This window comes from Carassius auratus, unplaced genomic scaffold (genome assembly GCF_003368295.1).
Source record: "Carassius auratus strain Wakin unplaced genomic scaffold, ASM336829v1 scaf_tig00216072, whole genome shotgun sequence".
In the NCBI taxonomy this organism is placed as follows: Eukaryota; Metazoa; Chordata; class Actinopteri; order Cypriniformes; family Cyprinidae; genus Carassius; species Carassius auratus.
In genome coordinates, this window is record NW_020528393.1 from 1 (window position 1) to 19,899 (window position 19,899).

General features: G+C 36.7%; 1 protein-coding gene across 1 annotated transcript in view; it reads left to right on the top strand.

Moving 5' to 3' along the window:
• The first annotated feature begins 14,361 nt into the window (after nt 1–14,361).
• Nucleotides 14,362–19,899, top strand: part of LOC113097031 (NACHT, LRR and PYD domains-containing protein 12-like) — a 52,443-nt gene continuing 46,905 nt past the window's right edge. Inside the window, exon 1 of the mRNA XM_026262266.1 lies at nt 14,362–14,440. The gene's annotated coding sequence lies outside the window, so the exon portion shown is untranslated. The remainder of the gene's footprint in view (nt 14,441–19,899) is intronic.

Below are 19,899 nucleotides of genomic sequence, written 5' to 3' on the forward strand. Positions count from 1 at the left end.
AAACTTTACAAATTATTGTATTTCAACAGGTCTCATGTATCAGTAGTAAAAACTATAAAAAGAAACAAAAGACTGTTTAACTTCTTCTTTTATTGGTTTAATAGTTAAATTGTAATACTTGAAATAACATTTTAATATTCTTGCAGATTGTACTTTTTCCAGTTTTCCAAACTCTGAATACATTTCATTTATACATAAAAGTTTCATATTAAGAGCATTTTAAAACAACAGACATGAACAGATTCAGTCATAAGAACAATCTTAAAATTTACAAATTCAGAAAACTCTGTGTAGAACGTATTTGCTCTTAGTAGCTTAATAGTTTTGCCAGCTGAAATCCAGAAACTCCTTAAAGGGATAGTTCACCCAAAAATCAGAATTAGGTCATTAATAACTTACCTCATGTCGTTCCAAAACCCCGTGAACTTCCGTTTATCTTCAGACACAGTTTAAGATATTTTAGATTTAGTCCGAGAGCTCTCAGTCCCCCATCCATTGAAGCTGTGTGTATGGTATACTGTCCATGTCCAAAAAGGTAAGAAAAACATCATCATCAAAGTAGATGATATAGAATAGAGATGAAAATTAGAATTTTTTGAAAGCGTCGAAAATACATTTTGGCAAAAAACTACGACTTTATTCAGCATTGTCTTCTCTTCCGGGTCTGTTGTGAGACAGTTCAAAACAAAGCAGTTTGTGATATTCCAGTTCATGAATCATTCGATGTAACAGGATTCTTTTTGAACCAGTTCACCAAATCAAACTGAAATCGTTTTAATACTGTTCGCGTCTCCAATACGCATTAATTTAAATTACTTAAGCTGGTTAACTTTTTTAATGTGGCTGACTCGAGAACGAGTCAGTATTTTGTTCATTATCTGGCTCGCTCGGTGTTCATTCTTCAGTTCTCTCCTCACAGCAGTTCAGTCAGTGTACTGTTTGAGTAAATGAATTACTCCGGGATATTGGTTTGTTTGAACTCAGAAGTGTCAGCCACATTAAAAAAAAGTTAACAGTTTAAGTAATTTGTGGATTAATGCGTATTGGAGATTGCGAACTGTTTTAAAATGATTCAGTTCGATTTGGTGAACTGGTTCAAAAGGATCCAATTAGATGGAGTGATTCGTTCGCGAACCGGATATCACAAACTGCTTTGTTTTGAACTCTCTCTCACAACAGACACGACAAGAGAAGACAATGCTGAATAAAGTCGTAGTTTTTGCTATTTTTGGACCAAAACGTATTTTCGATGCTTCAAAAAATTCTAAACTGACCCTCTGATGTCACATGGACTACTTTGATGATGTTTTCTTACCTTTCTGGACATGGACAGCAGACCGAACACACAGCTTCAATGGAGGGACAGAGGAGATAAATGGAGGTCTCACGGGTTTGGAACGACATGAGGGTGAGTTATTAATGGGTGAATTAATTTTTGGGTGAACTATCCCTTTAATGAAGGAGGATACATGAGGGTTCAGACCAGAGTTCTTCCTTTGCACCATCTTCCCATTCTTTTGATGACGTGGAACTTTGAGGAGCACTTGCTGTTGTCAGGGTTAACATTTAACCTTTACATAACAGAAAACAAAGTTAGATCATTTGATGTGAAAAATGTCTAACAAACAACCAAATACTCACAACACAACCAAATACAGAAATGCACTGCAAATGGCACAGAACAAAATGGAAATATTTCCAGGGGACCCAATATGTGACGAACCCGGATGGAGCATGTTTAGTACTCAACGTCTACTTTTGTTTTCCTTGCAAAAAATACAGAGATTACATATTTATGACATACAACTTTATATACAATATAAAAAAATGTAAAAAGAACATGAGGGTAAGATATAAATCTATACATTAGTAAACATTGTAAAAATTGTAATGTTATGTTTAAATAAGTTTCATAGGTAAGAAATGTAAGGTAATGTAGGGTCCAAAGATGAAACAGCTAATTTTAAAGTTGAGACACACACAGATAAATAAAGCATATTACGAAAACTTTTTTGTATAAAATGTATTATTTTGCAAACAGTTAATGTTAACAGCAATAATAAGACATTTATGTCCTAAGTACAGCTATTAAACTGATAGACACCATGCTGCTTTGTCACGAGAACATCCCAGGTTAAAATAATGAGGAAATTACGTTGGCTAAATCCGAAATCGCCCTTACACTCATTCACTCATTTCTACATTAGTCCACTAATACGGTTCACTTGAAGCTGTGAATGAAAACGAGTGAGTGAATTAGGACAGCCGTTGGTCGCGCATTGGATGTACACAGTCGGTTTCGTCACTTACTGGGGTCCCCTGAAAACATTTCCATTATGTTCTGTGCCATTTGCGGTGCATTTTCGCGAACGAGATTATGTTATTCTCCCGATGCTGATGTACAGAACAAATGTTACATTTGAAGTAGACATATTTTTCTCTTGGTTGTTTAGTTCCTTAACTTTATGTGTTTGCGGTAACGTTAAATGTGAGACTGAGGGGCGGAGAGGCTTTGGAAAGTGTATGGGCATTCAGGAACTGCACACGAAAACCTTAAATTCGCCGTGTTTTTATGCCCTTTGGCATGATTAAATAAAGGCGTATAATGTCTCCACAGAGACGCCAGTGTTTGCACACGACACGAACATTGCAGGTTTTACTCTAGCACTACAAGCATGACGTGCATTTATATGGGGTAATCAGTTAACAGCAAGCGATAATAGCGGGAAAAAATCTGACTGACTTTAAGCTAAAATCCACGAAAGCTTTGTTGTTCGGCTAACAGTTCACATGAACACTCACCAGCTCCTGGAGTGGTCAAACCCAAGGCAGAGACCCGTTAATGTCCATATTTTGACGGTGAAACGTTCAGAAAAGGGAAAGAAAGGAAAGAAATATGAATGTTTGAACAGTGTCACCACAACTCTCTCTAGCTCTCTTCACAGCATAAATGTGAGGTGACTGCGCGCCGTTCAGTGGCAGCGTTTTTTTTATTTATATTTTTGTTTTAGTTAAACCAAAGATATAATATATTTAAAGTAAAAGAAGTAATATTTGTACCCACCTTTGCATCTGACTGGTTCTTTTCGCATCTGTGTGTCTTGTTTTCTTCTTTCTCCAAGTGGGAAATAAAACTTGATCTGTGATTGGTCAGGTTTCGCGCTCATTTTTCTTTACTGTATTTAGATTTACAGTAAATTAAAAATACTGTAATTTAGTGTCGCCAAGAGGGTATTCCCCAAAATGTAACTTTAAAATACAGTAATATGCTGTATAACTGTATTACAGTAAAATACAGTTCATTTTACAGTTAAATACTGTTAAATTTACAGACATTTCTAACAGTGTATAGCCTTATTTCACAGACTAAAATAGTCGTTTGAATAAATCAGCATCTTCTTTGGCTTCAGATCTCCAAACTGTGCTCTCGTCTTCTCGCCTCGTCGGCGTCAATGCCTCTCGTTTACCAATGAACCAAAACCCTACTCTATAGTATGCTATGGTTATATAATGTTGGTAGCACCTCTTGACAGAAAGAATTACAGTTTGTTGTGACTGGGTCCATGGCTTTTTAATTTCATGAAAGGTAACTATGTAATTAAGATAACAAATAAATCGATGGCAGGGCAGTGTTTGTGCTTTTCATTCATCTGGTAGACTTCATGCCATATGATTTATTCCTAGCACTGATCTATAAAATCCCCTTTCACTCAGAGCACTGTAAAAAGAAAACTGCCATACACAAACACGTCCCAGGATTAATGCTGGTATGGGGACCTATGTTTCAGATCTCTTCACATATGACTGTCCCAGCACTGATCACTGTTGTGTCCTCTGCACATTTTAATGAGGGAATCTGAGCTGTGGATGGAAATTAAGTCATTAGTAAAAAGTGAATCCAGGACAGAGTTTGGGACACCACTGTGGTGCTCCAGTATTCAGGGTCAGATATCTTAGACTGAAAATCTGTGACTGAGTTCATCACTGTGTGTTTGTGTGAAAATGAAATAAGAACAATATCATAATTTAATGCTGTCATCATACTATTTTCAAACCAGTGAACTGCTATCAGATAGATTTCCCCATGAAGGCCTTGGTTCAGACAAATATGTACTCTCCAGAACAGGGCCTGTCCAGACTCTGTCTTTGACACTAAAACACTTGATTTTCAGTTGATCTCAACACTAAAACAATATTATATAATATGAAATAATGAATTAAATTGGTAAATGAATTACCTATGACCACTAGATGATATCCCAACTCCATTTGCTAATTTGAAAACGTAACACATTGTAACTTATGAATGATGTGGACTACTGGCCTCACACGATTTTTACAGAGGTGGCCAAAGTAAATATGATGCTCAGGGGGTCCATAAACCATAGAGGCGCCCCTGAACAGAGTATTAGTAGACTGGTCGGATCAGGGTTAGAATAAGTTGACATACTTGCAAAGTTACTTATAGTCAGTATTTGCTGGGAGACCATCACAATAAAGAGTTAGCAGATATTAATCAAACAGTCTACTAATATTTTAATGAGAGTTAGTTGACATGTAGCTGCAAAGTTACTTATTGTCAAACGAATGCTCAAAAGGGACAATCAGAATGAGGACACTAGAATTATATTGCTGAAGGGAAAGTATCAATAAGTGACATTAAAGTAATATAAGCTCAAGTTTATTGTAAAGTAAATGTAATGTAAAAGTCACAAAGATGCAGGGCTTAAGCAAAGGCATCTAAAGTCACTGATGTCAGTGCTGTTATCTGTTCAGTCTCTAGAGGGAGCTGTAGTTGTGTCATCTGCTTTAGCTGAGAGTTATACCCCCCATCAGACTTCTAAAGTCAAGCAGGCCTACAAATATTGATGTTTTAACAAAGAATCAGTTTTACTTGTTCAGAATAATAATGCTAGAACATTTTTATTAGATTTTTTTCAGGCAGCCCTAATCAATTATGAAACATTTTAACGAAAAACAGAAAATAATATTTGAAATCATTCCATACAGAATAAATACACAACTCAGTCTGTCATTTGAGTCAAATATCGCCTCTACCCTGCACTATTTTGTAAGTCGATGTGTGTTCAGTAAAGTATGTCAAATTGTTTGCTGAGTCCTGCTGTTATTTAACATCCATTAACATGTTTGCAAATCCACTTATGAGCCAGTGGTGAAATTGTAATTTTGTATCTCAATTTTGTTTTGTCCTGTAAATCCTTTTTATTTTATTTTATGTTTTATTTTTTATTTTTTTACAGAACTTCCACTGTCTCCTCAGGAGGATGGTGGTTTTCTAATTTTATCAATAAAGCTTTTACAATCCTTTCTGAGAGTTGTCATGAGTGAACTAATGTTAAAGGATTGAACCTTACTATCTGTGTCAGTCATTAACATGCTGACTCACCCAAAGCTCAATACTGTAACAACTTTATGCAGTTTCCTAAACTTTTAGACCTATTGTTCAATGCAGAACTCAGTTTCTTTTCAATTACATTAACATGCATGTTCACCCTCTCATCTAGACTGGGTCATAGGATCTCTAGAGTACAGAAGAAGAGACTGAGTAGCTGTGTCTCATCTAGGCTGGGTCCTCCGGAGGTCGCATTTTAAGGCTGCATACATCATCAGGGAAGTTTCATTTAAGAAAAGTAACCATTCAATTTCAAAGTAAAAAATAAGTTATAGTATTTTAAACCTCACAAGCAATAACAGTCAATTACTTTTCTTAAATAAGACATATTCAATTATGTATACAGCCTTCAGATGCGACCCTAAATGTTTGTGTATTTGTATGTGTGTGTGTGTGTGTATAACAGATTTTCTTCACTGGGGTCAATGACACATTGCTCTTTTGCTACAGTAGATCTTTTGTTGTGTCAGTGAATCTTGAGTGAACCCAACACTCTGTCACCAGTTTGTGGTTTGTCCCTCCTTGGACTTCTCTTGGTAAATTCACCTCTGCTGACCGGGAGCAACCCACCATCCTTACCGTTTTAGAGATACTCTGACCCAGTCTGGCCCTCTGACCAGCATCTCTTTATAACAGGTGTATGGAGTGTTTCAACAATAATTACATACATGTTAAAACAGCAAAACTGACAATAATCTCAGAATAATTATTTTTAAGTAATTTTAAACATTTCTTTCACAAATAAGAACCGTATAGTATTACACTGATGGGATCAGATGGTAATGCCATGATACTTTGTTGGCACCTTAGTACTTAGATGGCGCTACGATTATACTATGGTACAAAAACATAGTGATGTGATGTTTTATTTTCTGTAATATTCTTTATTATTATTCATTGGTGGCCAGTTGAATTAAGATCAGTAAAACACATTAGACTGGATTCACCTGTTGTCAGCAGGGTAGCAAATATATTTCACATGTTTTTTTATAAATATGTTTTATGAGACAAAACTAGTGTTAAAAGCATTGTTTCACAGACTGAAATTGTGATGGGTATTGAAGAGAGAGGACTCAAATGCGAGGGCAAAATGACAGTCTTTAATTAAACAAAGGAAAGCCACAGGAAAATCCAACTAAGGAGTACAACAGATGAGAACCAAGGAAGACCCGAAGGCTGGGTATAAATAACACAGGAAACCTCTGTGGCTGGAACGACCAGAAGGCTAGCGAGGCGGAGGCTTGACCGGGCTCAGGGGAGAACCGGGGATCAGAGCTCGCAGAGCGGGGCGGTCGCGGCGTAGAACAGCAGGTAAGGTTCTGTGGGGTGCAATGGGTGAGCACAGAGATGTACAGGTAATGATAGCAGAAAACTAACTTAACCCTGACTAGACAGGACAGGATAGGACAAGACCAATTGCTAACGTAGACGCCAAAGGCAACAGCTTCATTCGGAAGTAACAATCTGACAAAGAGACACGGGAACGAGAGGGTAGAAGTAGCCCAAATAACGAGGCAGGATGAGAACCAGGTGGAGGGGAAATTATCTTAATGAGAAGTGAAGACAGCTGTGACACAGAAGCGAAGAGCGAGGGAGACAGGAGGGGATAAACCAGCAGGGGGAGACAGAGAGAGAAAAAGAAAGAGATAGAGACAGGATCATGACAAGACCATGACAGTACCCTCTCCTCAAAGAGCGCCTCCCGGCGCTCCAGCGGGGAAATGCTGGCGAGACCGGAGGAAATCATCAATGAGCGAGGGGTCCAGGATATCCTTAGGGGAGACCCAACTCCTCTCCTCAGGACCATACCCCTCCCAATCGACTAAATATTGGTGTCCACGACCCCGACGCCGCCTATCTATGATTCTGCGGACGGTGTAGACCGGGGAGTCTTCGATACGAACGGCAGAGAAGGACGTGGGAGGGGGGGAGCGAGAGGCCGGTTTAATGCAGGAGACGTGAAACACCGGGTGAACACGACAAAGATTCTGCGGCAACCGGAGTTTGACGGCGACAGGGTTAACGATCTTGATAATGCGGAACGGCCCGATGAAGCGGGGGGCCAGTTTACGGGAGTCAGACTGGAGGGGTAAATTAGATGTAGAAAGCCCTCTGACCCGCGACATAGCGAGGACTCTTGACACGCGATCTATTAGCAGCCACGCACATGCGTCTCTTAGAACGACAAAGTGCGGATCTCACCCTCTTCCAGGTTCGCTTACAGAAAACCTTAAATTCGCCGTGTTTTTATGCCCTTTGGCATGATTAAATAAAGGCGTATAATGTCTCCACAGAGACGCCAGTGTTTGCACACGACACGAACATTGCAGGTTTTACTCTAGCACTACAAGCATGACGTGCATTTATATGGGGTAATCAGTTAACAGCAAGCGATAATAGCGGGAAAAAATCTGACTGACTTTAAGCTAAATCCACGAAAGCTTTGTTGTTCGGCTAACAGTTCACATGAACACTCACCAGCTCCTGGAGTGGTCAAACCCAAGGCAGAGACCCGTTAATGTCCATATTTTGACGGTGAAACGTTCAGAAAAGGGAAAGAAAGGAAAGAAATATGAATGTTTGAACAGTGTCACCACAACTCTCTCTAGCTCTCTTCACAGCATAAATGTGAGGTGACTGCGCGCCGTTCAGTGGCAGCGTTTTTTTAATTTATATTTTTGTTTTAGTTAAACCAAAGATATAATATATTTAAAGTAAAAGAAGTAATATTTGTACCCACCTTTGCATCTGACTGGTTCTTTTCGCATCTGTGTGTCTTGTTTTCTTCTTTCTCCAAGTGGGAAATAAAACTTGATCTGTGATTGGTCAGGTTTCGCGCTCATTTTTTCTTTACTGTATTTAGATTTACAGTAAATTAAAAATACTGTAATTTAGTGTCGCCAAGAGGGTATTCCCCAAAATGTAACTTTAAAATACAGTAATATGCTGTATAACTGTATTACAGTAAAATACAGTTCATTTTACAGTTAAATACTGTTAAATTTACAGACATTTCTAACAGTGTATAGCCTTATTTCACAGACTAAAATAGTCGTTTGAATAAATCAGCATCTTCTTTGGCTTCAGATCTCCAAACTGTGCTCTCGTCTTCTCGCCTCGTCGGCGTCAATGCCTCTCGTTTACCAATGAACCAAAACCCTACTCTATAGTATGCTATGGTTATATAATGTTGGTAGCACCTCTTGACAGAAAGAATTACAGTTTGTTGTGACTGGGTCCATGGCTTTTTAATTTCATGAAAGGTAACTATGTAATTAAGATAACAAATAAATCGATGGCAGGGCAGTGTTTGTGCTTTTCATTCATCTGGTAGACTTCATGCCATATGATTTATTCCTAGCACTGATCTATAAAATCCCCTTTCACTCAGAGCACTGTAAAAAGAAAACTGCCATACACAAACACGTCCCAGGATTAATGCTGGTATGGGGACCTATGTTTCAGATCTCTTCACATACGACTGTCCCAGCACTGATCACTGTTGTGTCCTCTGCACATTTTAATGAGGGAATCTGAGCTGTGGATGGAAATTAAGTCATTAGTAAAAAGTGAATCCAGGACAGAGTTTGGGACACCACTGTGGTGCTCCAGTATTCAGGGTCAGATATCTTAGACTGAAAATCTGTGACTGAGTTCATCACTGTGTGTTTGTGTGAAAATGAAATAAGAACAATATCATAATTTAATGCTGTCATCATACTATTTTCAAACCAGTGAACTGCTATCAGATAGATTTCCCCATGAAGGCCTTGGTTCAGACAAATATGTACTCTACAGAACAGGGCCTGTCCAGACTCTGTCTTTGACACTAAAACACTTGATTTTCAGTTGATCTCAACACTAAAACAATATTATATAATATGAAATAATGAATTAAATTGGTAAATGAATTACCTATGACCACTAGATGATATCCCAACTCCATTTGCTAATTTGAAAACGTAACACATTGTAACTTATGAATGATGTGGACTACTGGCCTCACACGATTTTTACAGAGGTGGCCAAAGTAAATATGATGCTCAGGGGGTCCATAAACCATAGAGGCGCCCCTGAACAGAGTATTAGTAGACTGGTCGGATCAGGGTTAGAATAAGTTGACATACTTGCAAAGTTACTTATAGTCAGTATTTGCTGGGAGACCATCACAATAAAGAGTTAGCAGATATTAATCAAACAGTCTACTAATATTTTAATGAGAGTTAGTTGACATGTAGCTGCAAAGTTACTTATTGTCAAACGAATGCTCAAAAGGGACAATCAGAATGAGGACACTAGAATTATATTGCTGAAGGGAAAGTATCAATAAGTGACATTAAAGTAATATAAGCTCAAGTTTATTGTAAAGTAAATGTAATGTAAAAGTCACAAAGATGCAGGGCTTAAGCAAAGGCATCTAAAGTCACTGATGTCAGTGCTGTTATCTGTTCAGTCTCTAGAGGAAGCTGTAGTTGTGACATCTGCTTTAGCTGAGAGTTAAACACCATCAGACTTCTAAAGTCACGTAGGCCTACAGATATTGATGTTTTAACAAAGAATCAGTTTTACTTGTTCAGAATAATAATGCTAGAACATTTTTATTAGATTTTTTTCAGGCAGCCCTAATCAATTATGAAACATTTTAACGAAAAACAGAAAATAATATTTGAAATCATTCCATACAGAATACATACACAACTCAGTCTGTCATTTGAGTCAAATATCGCCTCTACCCTGCACTATTTTGTAAGTCGATGTGTGTTCAGTAAAGTATGTCAAATTGTTTGCTGAGTCCTGCTCTGTTATTTAACATCCATTAACAAGTTTGCAAATCCACTTATGAGCCAGTGGTGAAATTAAAATTTTGTATCTCAATTTTGTTATGTCCGGTAAATCCTTTTTATTTTATTTTATGTTTTATTTTTTTACAGAGCTTCCACTGTCTCCTCAGGAGGATGGTGGTTTTCTAATTTTATCAATAAAGCTTTTACAATCCTTTCTGAGAGTTGTCATGAGTGAACTAATGTTAAAGGATTGAACCTTACTATCTGTGTCAGTCATTAACATGCTGACTCACCCAAAGCTCAATACTGTAACAACTTTATGCAGTTTCCTAAACTTTTAGACCTATTGTTCAATGCAGAACTCAGTTTCTTTTCAATTACATTAACATGCATGTTCACCCTCTCATCTAGACTGGGTCATAGGATCTCTAGAGTACAGAAGAAGAGACTGAGTAGCTGTGTCTCATCTAGGCTGGGTCCTCCGGAGGTCGCATTTTAAGGCTGCATACATCATCAGGGAAGTTTCATTTAAGAAAAGTAACCATTCAATTTCAAAGTAAAAAATAAGTTATAGTATTTTAAACCTCACAAGCAATAACAGTCAATTACTTTTCTTAAATAAGACATATTCAATTATGTATACAGCCTTCAGATGCGACCCTAAATGTTTGTGTATTTGTGTGTGTGTGTGTGTGTATAACAGATTTTCTTCACTGGGGTCAATGACACATTGCTCTTTTGCTACAGTAGATCTTTTGTTGTGTCAGTGAATCTTGAGTGAACCCAACACTCTGTCACCAGTTTGTGGTTTGTCCCTCCTTGGACTTCTCTTGGTAAATTCACCTCTGCTGACCGGGAGCAACCCACCATCCTTACCGTTTTAGAGATACTCTGACCCAGTCTGGCCCTCTGACCAGCATCTCTTTATAACAGGTGTATGGAGTGTTTCAACAATAATTACATATATGTTAAAACAGCAAAACTGACAATAATCTCAGAATAATTATTTTTAAGTAATTTTAAACATTTCTTTCACAAATAAGAACCGTATAGTATTACACTGATGGGATCAGATGGTAATGCCATGATACTTTGTTGGCACCTTAGTACTTAGATGGCGCTACGATTATACTATGGTACAAAAACATAGTGATGTGATGTTTTATTTTCTGTAATATTCTTTATTATTATTCATTGGTGGCCAGTTGAATTGAGATCAGTAAAACACATTAGACTGGATTCACCTGTTGTCAGCAGGGTAGCAAATATATTTCACATGTTTTTTTATAAATATGTTTTATGAGACAAAACTAGTGTTAAAAGCATTGTTTCACAGACTGAAATACTGATTTGAACACAACAGTGTCAGAGTGTATGGTTCTTCTAAGCTTGTCTCTTAGAGCAGATGACGTTCATGGAGTGCCTCCAATGACTAAGCATTAAAACATATATATTCTGCAACATTCATACAATAATAATGATAATAAAAGTAATACTAATAAATAATAATAAAATGTGCTTTTACTTAATGATTTTTTAAATGATGATGGTCAAATTTAAAATTATAATTATAATGTGTAAGATATTAACGTGTATTTCTTAATATTTTGATGAGTAGTCCCATTTAGGGTCACAATTCATATTTTCATAGTAATCTGGAAAAGTTTGCACATCTGGATCTGGGTGGTTCAGTGTAATGCAGTCCACACATAATTAGTAGACATCTTACCATCTTCCTGATTGGTTGATTGTAAGTTTGAATACTTGTTCTACTTTCTTTTTTCACCGTGATGGAGTCCTGTGTTCCACAGTATGTTGGAACATAAAGATCCTTTTCTGATTTTTTATTTATTTTTATTTCTCCATTCCACAAAGTGTTTCTGTTGTGCGTTCAACAACAACTTTAATGATACTGTTCGCTCTGTTCTTAAAAAGTTTTATAGCTTTAATGTATTAAAATTGGTTTCACAGAGTGAAGAAACTTTTACTTTTAAGTAACCTAGATATCTCCACGATGTGCATGTTTTCATCTGAAAGAAGTATTATTTTTTAGAGCATGTGTTCATTCACAATAGCTTGATCCTGATAAATACTAGACATTTATACAATATCTTTAAGATGTTTATGATTCAGATTGCATGATAAACTGCTTTCCGTGCTTTCTGATGTTTGTCAGATATACAACAGATGTTTTCAACATGAAGTGCTCTTTTGCAAACATCTTGGAGATGTAGGCCTCCGTGTCCTACTTTAAAATATTTAACAATAATCTTGCAATAATTAACAATGTTCATTAGTACAAAACAGTTAATTAATTGAATATAAATTGTATAACTTTCTACAATGCCATTTTAATATCACTATGATTTAGATGATAGTCAATACAAGAATACACATTGTTTCAAAGCAGATTCATAAACGAGAAGCAATTCTGCTGTAAAGCACCTCTAGAAATACATTATTCAGCTCAAGTCAGTTCAGTATTGATTCTGTTCAGTTCAATTACCATGTGAGTTTATTTCACCTACAAGCAGTTGAATTGACCTTCGTTCAGGAAAATAAATTCCATCATTGCGATTTGATGACTTTCCAAAAGAAGAACAAAAACAGAGGGATGGAGTATGGCAGTAAGAAGAAAGAAACATGTCCAAATGACTGTAACTCACTCCCTCAGGTCTGTAATAAATCACATTGACACTATAGCCTAGGCCTATCGTCATGTAATGTAAAATAATAATAATGTCTTAAGCATGCTTTAAATAATAATAATAATAATCACTAGATATAAATGCTGTGTAAATACATAATTGTCTTTGACCATATAACCTAAAAGTAGCTGAAAAAAAACGCAGATAGGACGTTTGAACAGATGAAGAATGAAGACAATAAATACAGTTGTGACTAAATGGTCTATCTCTATTCTTCAAGACATCGCATTGATATTTTTATATGCAGAATGTATATTTATAATGCAATGCTAATCAACATAGCTTTATCACTGTATAGAATATTATGAAATGATTTTGCCTCATTCTGTGATTCCATGTCAGATCAAAAAGAAAGTTATTTCTAACACTGGAGGTTGTAATTAAATTAATTTGGAGCATAAACATCATTAAATGTTTTTAAGAGCACTGTACAGCCCTCGAATGTCATCGGTATGTGTGTTGACTTGGGTGCTACACAGAAATAATCAGTCAGTATTTAACGTCAAAGTATACTGCAATTAGATAGGAAAGCATGCAGAGCTGGCCATTAATATTTATAACTCTACTTCAGTGTCAAACACTGATCTGTCTGCACAGCACCGCTTCAAGTTGAACAGACTGCCTGTTTGACGGGCCTTCACTGTTTTAGGCCTAGCACTATAAAAATAAGATAACTTGACTTTTGCTGTTGGAGCAAATGGTAGCACAAAATAGTTTTTGCTCCTTCATTCACAAAGTTCACCTTATTGCAGTTTACTCCTGAGCACTTTGCATACAATTTGTTTGTGATTATTCACTTTGAGCATGCACATTGAGATTTCAATTTGTCCTCCTTGAAGCCAGTGTTTTTTGCTGATTGGATGACCACATGATCTATTTTAGAGATCAGAAACGATTATAATAAACTGCTTCCCTATTCTTGAAATAAGTTTTTGCATTATTCACAAAGCTTAAAAAGCAAGCTGGCTTACATGTTAAGCTGGACTCATTTGAGGTTTATATAATAGAAACCGAAAGAGTTGAAAGCAGGCGATGAATCCATTCGTAGTTCAGAAATAATGGGTGGAAAAAGATAGATACGTAAAATACATGTTAATGAAGATGATGGCGTGAAATAGGTTACAAAACTGATCCTAGGAAAGAGCAGTTTGGAGGCGCCCATTTCAGTAAATCACAACCAGATGTTCCCACATATTAAAACAAAAACATTGCTGTTTGGTCAGGATATAGCCTACTGTATCAGAATTATAACGTCACATCTCATAGGAAAATGTATTAAGCTGACAGAATGATTTGGTAAAGATCTAACACAATTTTAGTCAAGACTCAAATGTGCTGCATTTTTTGAGCTTCAAAGCAACATGAGAATGTTGAAACAGTCAGTTAATGCCTAACCATGAACAAAGTCTACAAGCAGAAAATACCATAATTAAATGAATTGACATAATCACACCAAGTGACAGGGTCGTAAAGATGAGAAAGAGAAAGCATTCTGCACAGTGTTCTGGCTGCTGAAGACCGTCGTACTACTGCAAGTAAGTTTTAAGACGTCCTTGATTACAGTTAGTGGTATGTGAATGAATAGTTAATTATTATTATTATTATTATTATTATTATGTTGGCTTGGCAACAAGCCAACATACTGTTATGCTATTTAAACTTATTTTTATTTTTTTTATTTTTATGTTGGCTTGGCAACAAGCCAACATACTGTTATGCTATTTAAACTTATTTTTATTTTTATTTTTTTTATTATTATTCTTCTGAGAAAAAAATTCTGAACGCTACTCCTCCTAGGGCTTTAAAGCCACAAGCCCCAAACTCGGCAGACACCTGCGGGATAGAGGGGTGGTGTGTGCTATATCTTTTCAGAGTGATCAGACTTAAAGTTTTTTTTTTATTAATTTTTAAATGTAAAAATTGTCTGAGAAAAATTGCGCCCCTACAGTTGCAATGAGATTTAGGGGAGGGGAGCAGTCAGACGAGAGAAGAATCGCTGCTGCTCAGCTCAGGCTGTCTACACGGAGCCGACAACAAGCGAATTTATTCCTATTTAAGACATTTTAAAAACGCTATTGCACGCAATCCACACGTTAGAACACACCAAGAGCTAAATTGAGATGTTTCTGAACTGTTTAAAGTAATAACATGATATATTCGCGGCAGCCAACTGCTCGCGAGCTGGCGATGTATTTCTCTGAACACTTGAAGTACACATTTACAGCCTTTCACATTAAAACACTGCAGCGAAACGGCACAAAACAATTAGAAGAATATATTACACACAAGAAAATGAGTGTTTATATGTGCTTGTGAGATTTCTCTGTCAGTCTGAACGTCGCAGCGAATGCTCAGCGTTGCATAACATGGTAAAGCAGGGAGCTACACTGAGACCAAAAGGGTCGCAGGCATCACTGATTATTTTTGTACCTACTTATGTGTTATGCTATGATTTAATATGACCATTTATTAAAACAGAAATGTGTATTTTAAGAATATGTTTTATAACGTGCTCCGAGCATTCAACACATCAAGTTGGCTTCAGCCCAGCGCTGCGGGAAACTGATGGCGCGTGTGCACGAGAGAGAGCCGTGCGTCTCGCGGACAGGGACAGCAACACACTGACAAGCTAAACCAACATATGTTAATTATTATTACCCGATCGGATCTCATTAATACATTATGTCTCAGGCCAAAGAACCGAGAGAAAGACGAGAGAAATGAGCACTTCATCAGCAGCCCATATGACAGCGTAATACAGTTTATGAATACTGGAAGGAAAAAAAGTCAGGACAGCCTTTTAAATTAAAACAGTGCAGCGAATCAACACAAAACAATTCTAAGAATATATTATAGAGATCAAAATGAGTGCTTGTGTGATTTTTTTTTTTTGTCTTAGGTGAAAATAACATCCATCTCTCCAGCTTCAGAGGACAGTGGTCGGTAGATCGGTCAAATCAAGTACACGATTACTTCAAAATTCATAATAGCTTGACTTGAGAGTTATTTAGTAATTAATGTCAGGAGTGCAAAATAATAAATCCGTATTATGCCACATTTTGAATAGAAATTCACCACTCATTCATACTCAGTTACATATCTGATTAGTACATGGGTTAGGGCTCATTAATAATTTATTTCTGGGCAGAGAGCAGTAAAAAGGACGAGACAAGAATCACGGCTGATCAGCTCATTGTCTAAACGGAGCTCACAACGAGCGAATTTATTCTTATTTAAGACCTTTTTAAAACATGTTATTACTTTAAACAGTTCAGAAACATCTGAATTTAGCTCTTGGTGTGTTCTAATGGGTAGATTGCGTGCAATCGCCGATATAATTTAATTTGAAAAGGTCTTAAATAAGAATAAATTCGCTCCCTTGGTCGCAGCCTTGGTCTGCTCTGATCTTCATTTACAAACACGTCATTAAAATGAACTGTAACTCCATGAATACACAACGAAGAGACATGAGAGATATATCTATAGAAAGCTTGACATGTCTACTTTTAAACCAAACAAGTGCTGCCGAACAAATATTCTGTGATAAAGTAATCCATATCAAAACAACGCAATGTCCTTTTTTCACGTCTAATGTGTATGGAAGGCCAAGAGGGTCAAATACACGTGAAAAATCAGCGGGTATTTAACGTGTATTTCACGTGTTAAATACACGTGAAGTAAACGTTAAAAATCAGTTCGAAGAGGTCAATGTCATTGCCTGCTGAGGACTTGGGTCAAACCACTTCTGTGAGCTTAGAGGGCTGTACCATTCATAGACAGGCAACCACCATTTAACATGCTATAGATCAGCTTATTCAGCCTTATTATTTAGTCTTTTTTCTTTTCTGTTTTGTATAGCCTATAGAAATAATATATTTAAGTTTCAGTTTTATTAAAAAATTATTTTATAATAAATATTAATAAACATTTTGTGGTGATAGTATAAAGTTTATAAAAGTTACAGTATTTTGTAATGAAACAGGACTTTTTGTTTTGCTCTTGACACGTCTAAGTATACTATATATAGTGTCCCTTCTTAAATTTTTCAGTAATGTGTGATAACTTAAAATATGTTGTCAGTACTATTAAAATAAGATTAAATTGAATGGTATTTAGGAGATTATGGTTTTTGCATGACTTATTTTGCATTCAGCTAGACAACCCTGTCTTAGCTGTTATCATAGCTTAGGCCTTTTATTAAAAAAGAAAACAGCAATGGACCATGGAAAAAGACTGTTGCAGGTGTATTTTTTTATTTACATTACACTTACATTTATTCATTTAGCTGACGCTTTTATCCAAAGCGACTTACAATTGTTATATATGTCAGAGGTCGCACGCCTCTGGAGCAACTAGAGGTTGAGTGTCTTGCTCAGGGACACATTGGTATTTTATGGTATTATTATTTTATTTTTTTGCAGCGGGGCAACTCAAGAATGTTGGGCACACAAGTACTGTGGCTCTTTTGCCCCATGGCCAAGATGGCCAAGCCAACATCAAAGTTAGTTCACTAACTTTTAATTCTAGTTATTATTATTATTCTTCTGAGAAAAAAATTCTGAACGCTACTCCTCCTAGGGCTTTAAAGCCACAAGCCCCAAACTCGGCAGACACCTGCGGGATAGAGGGGTGGTGTGTGCTATATCTTTTCAGAGTGATCAGACTTCAAGTTTTTTTTTTATTAATTTTTAAATGTAAAAATTGTCTGAGAAAAATTGCGCCCCTACAGTTGCAATGAGATTTAGGGGAGGGGAGCAGTCAGACGAGAGAAGAATCGCTGCTGCTCAGCTCAGGCTGTCTACACGGAGCCGACAACAAGCGAATTCATTCCTATTTAAGACATTTTAAAAACGCTATTGCACGCAATCCACACGTTAGAACACACCAAGAGCTAAATTGAGATGTTTCTGAACTGTTTAAAGTAATAACATGATATATTCGCGGCAGCCAACTGCTCGCGAGCTGGCGATGTATTTCTCTGAACACTTGAACAAGCGAATTCATTCCTATTTAAGACATTTTAAAAACGCTATTGCACGCAATCCACACGTTAGAACACACCAAGAGCTAAATTGAGATGTTTCTGAACTGTTTAAAGTAATAACATGATATATTCGCGGCAGCCAACTGCTCGCGAGCTGGCGATGTATTTCTCTGAACACTTGAAGTCCACATTTACAGCCTTTCACATTAAAACACTGCAGCGAAACGGCACAAAACAATTAGAAGAATATATTACACACATGAAAATGAGTGTTTATATGTGCTTGTGAGATTTCTCTGTCAGTCTGAACGTCGCAGCGAATGCTCAGCGTTGCATAACATGGTAAAGCAGGGAGCTACACTGAGACCAAAAGGGTCGCAGGCATCACTGATTATTTTTGTACCTACTTATGTGTTATGCTATGATTTAATATGACCATTTATTAAAACAGAAATGTGTATTTTAAGAATACGTTTTATAACGTGCTCCGAGCATTCAACACATCAAGTTGGCTTCAGCCCAGCGCTGCGGGAAACTGAACTGAGCAGCTGATGGCGCGTGTGCACGAGAGAGAGCCGCGCGTATCGCGGACAGGGACAGCAACACACTGACAAGCTAAACCAACATATGTTAATTATTATTACCCGATCAGATCTCATTAATACATTATGTCTCAGGCCAAAGAACCGAGAGAAAGACGAGAGAAATGAGCACTTCATCAGCAGCCCATATGACAGCGTAATACAGTTTATGAATACTGGAAGGAAAAAAAGTCAGGACAGCCTTTTAAATTAAAACAGTGCAGCGAATCAACACAAAACAATTCTAAGAATATATTATAGAGATCAAAATGAGTGCTTGTGTGATTTTTTTTTTTGTCTTAGGTGAAAATAACATCCATCTCTCCAGCTTCAGAGGACAGTGGTCGGTAGATCGGTCAAATCAAGTACACGATTACTTCAAAATTCATAATAGCTTGACTTGAGAGTTATTTAGTAATTAATGTCAGGAGTGCAAAATAATAAATCCGTATTATGCCACATTTTGAATAGAAATTCACCACTCATTCATATTCAGTTACATATCTGATTAGTACATGGGTTAGGGCTCATTAATAATTTATTTCTGGGCAGAGAGCAGTAAAAAGGACGAGACAAGAATCACGGCTGATCAGCTCATTGTCTAAACGGAGCTCACAACGAGCGAATTTATTCTTATTTAAGACCTTTTTAAAACATGTTATTACTTTAAACAGTTCAGAAACATCTGAATTTAGCTCTTGGTGTGTTCTAATGGGTAGATTGCGTGCAATCGCCGATATAATTTAATTTGAAAAGGTCTTAAATAAGAATAAATTCGCTCCCTTGGTCGCAGCCTTGGTCTGCTCTGATCTTCATTTACAAACACGTCATTAAAATGAACTGTAACTCCATGAATACACAACGAAGAGACATGAGAGATATATCTATAGAAAGCTTGACATGTCTACTTTTAAACCAAACAAGTGCTGCCGAACAAATATTCTGTGATAAAGTAATCCATATCAAAACAACGCAATGTCCTTTTTTCACGTCTAATGTGTATGGAAGGCCAAGAGGGTCAAATACACGTGAAAAATCAGCGGGTATTTAACGTGTATTTCACGTGTTAAATACACGTGAAGTAAACGTTAAAAATCAGTTCGAAGAGGTCAATGTCATTGCCTGCTGAGGACTTGGGTCAAACCACTTCTGTGAGCTTAGAGGGCTGTACCATTCATAGACAGGCAACCACCATTTAACATGCTATAGATCAGCTTATTCAGCCTTATTATTTAGTCTTTTTTCTTTTCTGTTTTGTATAGCCTATAGAAATAATATATTTAAGTTTCAGTTTTATTAAAAAATTATTTTATAATAAATATTAATAAACATTTTGTGGTGATAGTATAAAGTTTATAAAAGTTACAGTATTTTGTAATGAAACAGGACTTTTTGTTTTGCTCTTGACACGTCTAAGTATACTATATAT